Source organism: Leiobunum rupestre, chromosome 5 (assembly GCF_980474605.1).
Source record: "Leiobunum rupestre chromosome 5, qqLeiRupe1.1.hap1, whole genome shotgun sequence".
Taxonomy (NCBI): domain Eukaryota; kingdom Metazoa; phylum Arthropoda; class Arachnida; order Opiliones; family Sclerosomatidae; genus Leiobunum; species Leiobunum rupestre.
Window position 1 is genome coordinate 19,694,121 of NC_143388.1, and position 7,049 is coordinate 19,701,169.

The following is a 7,049-nucleotide window of genomic DNA, read 5'->3' on the forward strand; positions in this document are numbered from 1 at the left end:
ATTTTAGCCTCACTGCATCAACTGTAAAATCTCCAATATTGATAAACTGTTTATGTGTGATTATAAAACAAAGTTTTCTTTGGCATATGATAGCTCAAACGTTTAGACAAACTTAAGGGCCTGGTGCAGAGACGTTTTGCGATTCCTGTTAATTTTAACAGGATCGCAATTTAGCGATTCGGTTTAGCGAGCTGTTTATTTTGCCATCCTCGCTATCGAAATCGCGGTGCAGAGACGTTTTAGCGATTCCTGATAATCGTCGACGCTTTTATATTTTCGAATTTTTTTAACCAAGTCACGGACCAATAGGAGAGCTCTATTTTAGACGCAACAAGCTATCACGTGGTTATGGTTGGCTTGCATTTTGACGATGAAATCCTGGCTCTTCCAATTAATAATTTCCTTACTCTAATTATATTATTAGGTTTTATAATTTTTATAGTTAAATCCGTTATTTTATTAAAATCAGTTTCTGAAGAATGAGAGGTTATCCAAAATCTTTTTTAAAGCCATAAGATAGTGCATGAAAATTTGTTTCTTCTGATTATATAATTTTCTTACTCTTATTATTTATTAAATTGGTTGTATTTATTACACAGTTTAATGGTTTTGATATTTTAAAACTATATTTTTATAATATGGTTGGTACACCAAGAAAATAACGAATAAAAATAAGATTCATTACTATTATAAGCCAACATTTTCGGAAAAGAATTTTCTGTTAGAAAATGAGCCTTATCATTTGGTTTTTAGGAAAATATTTACTTCAAAACTTAGCTGATAGCAATTAAAATAAATCTAGTTATAACATACATCAATAAACAAAAAAACAGCAATTTCAAAAGTGTACAAAGTTGGTGATTGTCTAAAGCAATTTCTAGCGAAATATCCTATATTGATCACACGTAAAACAATGGTCCTGCTTTTTGATTGTTGTTCTACCTAATTATCTGGCATTTACATAGCCTAGTCCAGGTATAATTTGTAACAAATGATGTAAGCGTGTAGAATTAACTGACAAACACTTTTAAGGTAATCCCGAGGGGTCGGACATTTACCAAAATACCGTACTTTTATCTAAAATCTATGGTAAATTAACATTGAAATCCCAAAATCACTTTAAAATGTAATGATAAAATCTCTATAAAATCACGTACAAAATAATGGCAAGTGTCCGACCCCTCAGGTAATACATCAAATTGGCTCGTAAGCTCTTGATGCATGCCAAATAAACTTGAATATTCCAATACATCTTTTATCGCAACTCCTAGTCTACCTGAGGAAAGGTTTCTTCTCGGTAGATGAATTAGTATAAACGCTGGTTGATAGCTAAAGGTCTTTGATACACTGAACAAATTCACCATGTCATTACTGACTCATTAGTTAAAACCCACTGCATACACTACCAGCAAATAAGGATCTATAAATAAACCAAGGCTTAGAATACACCCAAAGTAGTAATGTATAAGATTCCCTATTATAATTTATTCTTACCTGTAAAATTGCTAAGAGTGGCTGCATGGCTTATTTTTCGGTTTCGTAAATCATGATTGTGATTAGGCCTAGGCTCTGACAATAATTTGACAAAAACATTTTACGGAAAGCGATAATGAGCTAGAAAATCAAATTTTAATAATTTAAAAGATTCTGACCTACCGTGTTGTATTATTTATCTTATTAAAGTAGGTAAAAAGAGTTTACTTCTCAATTTATTTCACGAGCTCGTTACGTACCACAATCCGCCGTTGTTTTTGCGAGCTTTTCGGCGGCTAGCGACTGCCGTAGATCTCTCGCAAAATAAACAGAACGTATTCCTGTTTATTTTGCGATCGCGATGTCTCTGCACACCGATTTGGCGTGAAGCTCGTGATTTTCCGAAACCACGCCCCCTTTCTGTTAATTTGGCGAGGAATCGCTATTTTGCGATTCTTAAAAACATCTCTGCACCGGGCCCTTAATGTTTCTTTCCTTCAAAATATTATTTTATTTAAGTTTAGTATATTAAGTACATATCCAATTCAAAACCAACTTTAGTTGAATACTATTCCCTTTTTCTGTACACTGATTTAGTAGGTAAACGAAAACAGTGAAGAAAAATCAATACGAAAACTATTACTGTGATTACGGAGACTACGGGGACTACTGTTATTACGCAGGTAGAACGATAACATTACGATAATAACGATAACGGGTCGATTCCAGTGATTCTGGAAGAACTAGTGCAATTAACAAACGATTACGGTGGTTACGGAAATTTCGTTAAATTTTCCATGATAACGAGCTGATACCAGCAATAACGAAACAACTTAAATGATTACAGAAGGACCACAAAAAATGAATGCGGAACAGTTACACTAATTACAAAACGATTATAAAGTGATTGGATGATCATATCTTAAAAACGTAAACAACAATGAGTGCAAGGTGGTTATCGTGATAAATAAAGTAATAGATTAAGGACCGTGTTTAGGCCTTCGGGGGCGTCCATTAATTACGTGAGGCGTTCAGGGGGGGAGGGGGTCGTGCTGAATCTCACCCAATCTCACGTGGGGGAGAGGAGGGGTTTCGGAAAATATCACGTTATTTTTTTTCCGCAAGAAACAGCGTAAAATTGAGAGCAAACTGGGCTAAATTTATAAGTAAAACATGTTTCTCAACTAAAATATGGCTAAATGCTACACAATAACACCTTGCGCAGTGGCGTAACTACGCCGATGCAGTGCATTAAGACCCACCGTAGAGAGGGTGCCCATAAACCTTCACTTTGTCGACTATCCGATCGGTGTTCCATGAAAAAAACGCCGTATAAATAAAGTCAATTACAGAGAAAATTAAAGAACATACATAATAAATATAAATGCGTCTGTTGTAGTATTGTCCAAGATTCTAATTACGAATTTTTCCTTTCTAAGTCCGGCGGCTACCAACGTAGTAATAACCGTAAGTTATAAATTCCATCCAACCGCGTCGACATTTAAAATTGTAAGTTCTTTTTCTTTTCTGTGTTTTTATTACTTCATTAATTTAACATAACAGTGATAGTGCATATAGTTAAGAAGTAAGCTTAATAATCCTGAATTAACGTTTAAGATCGAAAATCTTAAAATCGAAAGTGAAACTAAAACTATTGCTTTCCTCAAACACCCCATTTTTTTCTGATGTAGTAGGGTACACTACCACACAAAATATAATAGTTTGTTTAGGTAATACTAATATACCATTATATAAAACCCATTTTCATTCCAACTAATTCTAAGGTTCTACGTAGGCTATGATGGGAAAATATAATAATAAAACCTTTATAGTTATTCTCTTTACCGAAAAAACACGTTCAAACAATCTTATTCTGTTAAAATACCTTGAACACATGTGCATTGTGCACCTTGTTATTTGCAATTTAAGGAGTTCTACTTTACTTCACTTTATTTGGCAACTGCCTTGAATTTGTTCATAAAACGGAATACACGACGGTAGCCTATTTACATGTTTTGTTAATAGACCGTTTCCAGACAACGTTCTGTCTATACTAGTCTTATTAAACTAGTCTTAAATATAAATAATAAAGCAAATTGTTTTTTTTAAATAAATTTAACGCTATCAAACACATACTAACGTATTTACACTAAAAATACGCATTATGAAAATCTCACGTGATATTAGGGGGGAGGGAGGGGGTTTAGCCAAATCTCACGACATCTCACCAAGGGGGGAGGGGGGTGGAAAAATCGTCAAAATCACCTCACGTAATTAATGGACGCTCCCTTCGCACTGAACTTTCGTTTAAAAATGAAGCCGCAATTCAGTCTTGTTTTTTTTTCATCCTAAGATACTAAAAACATGTATTTCGGTAAAATGGTTTTAAAAAAACAAAAATTTCTTTTAATACCTGTACAGAACCCTTTATTATTCTTAATGTATTTCATAAATAAAATCAGCCGTTTACGATTATTGATTGAGCTGTGTGTAATGTTTGGTGGTGGTGATTAACTATTTCAATTAGCAATTAATAATAAACTTTAATACATTTTGCGGCATACAATTTAACAATATCTGGTCACTAGCCAACGTATCTATCTAATGGTTTCTTTTTAATAATAAATCCTCGCACGTGAGAGTTAGCGCGTGGTACACTTTAAATAACGAAAATAGTATAAACATGACATCTCCCTTTTCTTTAAGAAAATGTCTTAAGGTAAGGTACTAAATATTTATCACATAACAAAACCCTTTAAAATTTAACGATACAATTAAATTGATGAGCCGTCGAGGTGGGCAATATTCGTGGTCTCAAATTGTAGCGTCTGGGAGTACCTTGTTCGACCGGTGGAGTATCAGATCTTGCTTCGGATAGAACTGGCGTTCTAGGTTCGTTCAGTTTTTTATCTGGTAGTAAGACTGTAGAGGGGGGTGGAATAATTTTGTAAAAAGATGAGTTTCTGGTGATACGTTGTCCATTTTTTTCAGCTGTTATCATGGAACCATTTATGGCTACGATTTGGTAAGGTTCCGGATTAAAGAACGGTGACATTTTGTTGGTCCGATTAGCTTTCACTAATACGTGATCCCCTATTTGAAATTGATGTGGTTTTGCATGGTTTTTTTGTCATGATACCTCTTCATCTTTTGTTTAGCAAGAGCATCTCGCTTCTGTAACTCAGTATGTTCTGAATTTGATGAAGGCAAAGATGGTAGTTTGCTTTTGACAGTCCGTCCAAAGAAAAGTTCTGATGGTGGCTGACCAGTAGTTGAGTGAGGGGTATTTCGGTAACTTATTAAAAAACGTTGAACTTCATCTTTCCAATCAGTTCCTGTGACTTCGGCTGCGCGAATAGCCTTGTTTAATGAAGCCATGAAGCGTTCAGCTGTACCATTCGCTTGCGGCCAAAGAGGTGTAATCTTTCGATGTTGAATTCCAAAACTTGAAACATATTCAGGAAACGCGTGTGAATTGAATGGTGGACCATTATCAGATTTGATTACATCAGGAAGTCCAAAAAGAGCAAATATTTTGTCCAGAGCTTTTGTGGTTGCTTCAAATGAAGTTGACAGAACAATTTCAGTCATAGGATAACGAGAATGTTCATCTTTAATGACTAAGAGATATTTTCCATTGTTAAATGGGCCAAGGTGATCAATCGCTAGATGTGTCCACGGAGTTTCCGGGAGCGAAGTCATGAGTACAGGTGTTTTCGTAGTCTGCGGAGTTACAGCGAGACATGGAATACAGGATCGGACTACTTGATCGACTCGAGCATCCATATTTGGAAACCAAACTTTGGTTCGCAAAAGTTGCTTAGTTTTCACTAAGCCTAAGTGACCTTCATGGGCTATTGCGATCACTCTGTCCTGCAGAGACGTAGGAACGTAAATTCGGTGCCCACGTACCAAAATTCCATCCATAACGGAAAGTTCATACTGGACGTTTTTAAATCGTTGGAGAATATCTCTGTTTATGCTGGAGTCTTGAAGTTGCCAAAGATTTGTTTGAAGACACTTGATAACTGCTTTGACAATCTTGTCATTTTCCGAAGCTTCCTTAACTTCCTCATAAGTAACTGCTTTTGGTATAGCATAGTGCACGATCATATTGACATGATTCTCAGTTGCCGGAGATAAGCAACGTAGATGTTCGGTGATTTTATTCGGATGTCTGGATAGATAATCAGCTGGGTTCAATTTTCCAGGCTGATATACAAGCTTTAGGTCATATGGTGCTAATCGAAGGTTCCATCTCTCGATGCGAGCAGAGGTTTTCGCCTTCGGGTTTCTGAGTAAGGTTAATAGTGGAAGGTGATCAGTTACCACTGTAAACTGAGATCCATAAATATAAAGGTGAAAATGTTCACAACTCCAAACAACTCCTAAAGCTTCACGTTCAGTCTGAGAATAACGAGTTTCAACGTCAGTTAAAGCCTTACTGGCAAATGAGATGATCGCGATTTTGTCTTTGAAGCCTTTTTGAGTCAATATTGCACCAAGTCCAGTAGGGCTGGCATCCACGTAGATAATTGTAGTTTTAGACGGATCAAAGTACGATAGAATAGTATCCTTTTGAAGGTGAGATTTTAGTGTTTGAAGAGCTGATTCGTGATCCTTTGTCCAATTCCCAGGAGCATCTTTCTTGGTTAAACTCCTCAATGGTAACATGAGGTCAGAAAAATTTGGTATGAAACGCGAACAATAGGTAGCCAGACCCAAGAGACTTCTAATCTCATCAGGAGTTTTTGGTTGTTCGATGTTTTGCAATGTTTTGATTTTTGTTTGATTAACGGATAGACCTGCTTCTCCAAACACATGCCCGAAAAACTTTAATTCCAATTTACGAAATTCGCATTTATTGGCGTTGAGGGTGATATTATTTCCTTCGAGTCTTTTCAGAACTTGTGTAAGGGCTTTATTGTGGTCCGCCATATCCTTTCCTAAGACTAAAATGTCGTCAGAAATATTAAGCGCACTCGAAATATCTTGTATAATGCAATAGATGGTGTGGTGAAAAATTTCAGCTGCTGAACTAATTTCAAAACTAAGTCGCTTATATTGATAGAGACCTCGATGAGTGCTGAAGGTCGTAATTGATCTTGATGATTCGTCCAGCTCACAGGTTACTGGTTCAATTATGTCATCTTCCAATAGTTGATCGAGCACTACATCCAATGCTTTTCCCAGATGAAAAGGAATTCGGCGATGCGGTTGAATAACAGATTGCACACTTGGATCAATGTCGAGTTTGACTTTGATATTTTTAACTCTGCCGATCCCGTTAAATAACTTAGGGTATTTAGATACAATATCTTCATTAGTTAGTACGTTGACAGTTGATTGAAGGTGATTCGGTGATATGACTTCTAATTCTCTTAAAGTTGGATAGCCAATGATTGATGGTGATGATTTCCCTTGATCACGGGTCACATAAAAAGTTGAATAAGTTCGATTGATATTGGTGCGTATGGTGGTTCCAAATTTTCCGAGCAATTTAAGTGGCGTACTGGATCCGTAGGAAAAAACCGATAAGGTGGTTGGTTCAAGATGCGGTCTGTTATTCATATTTT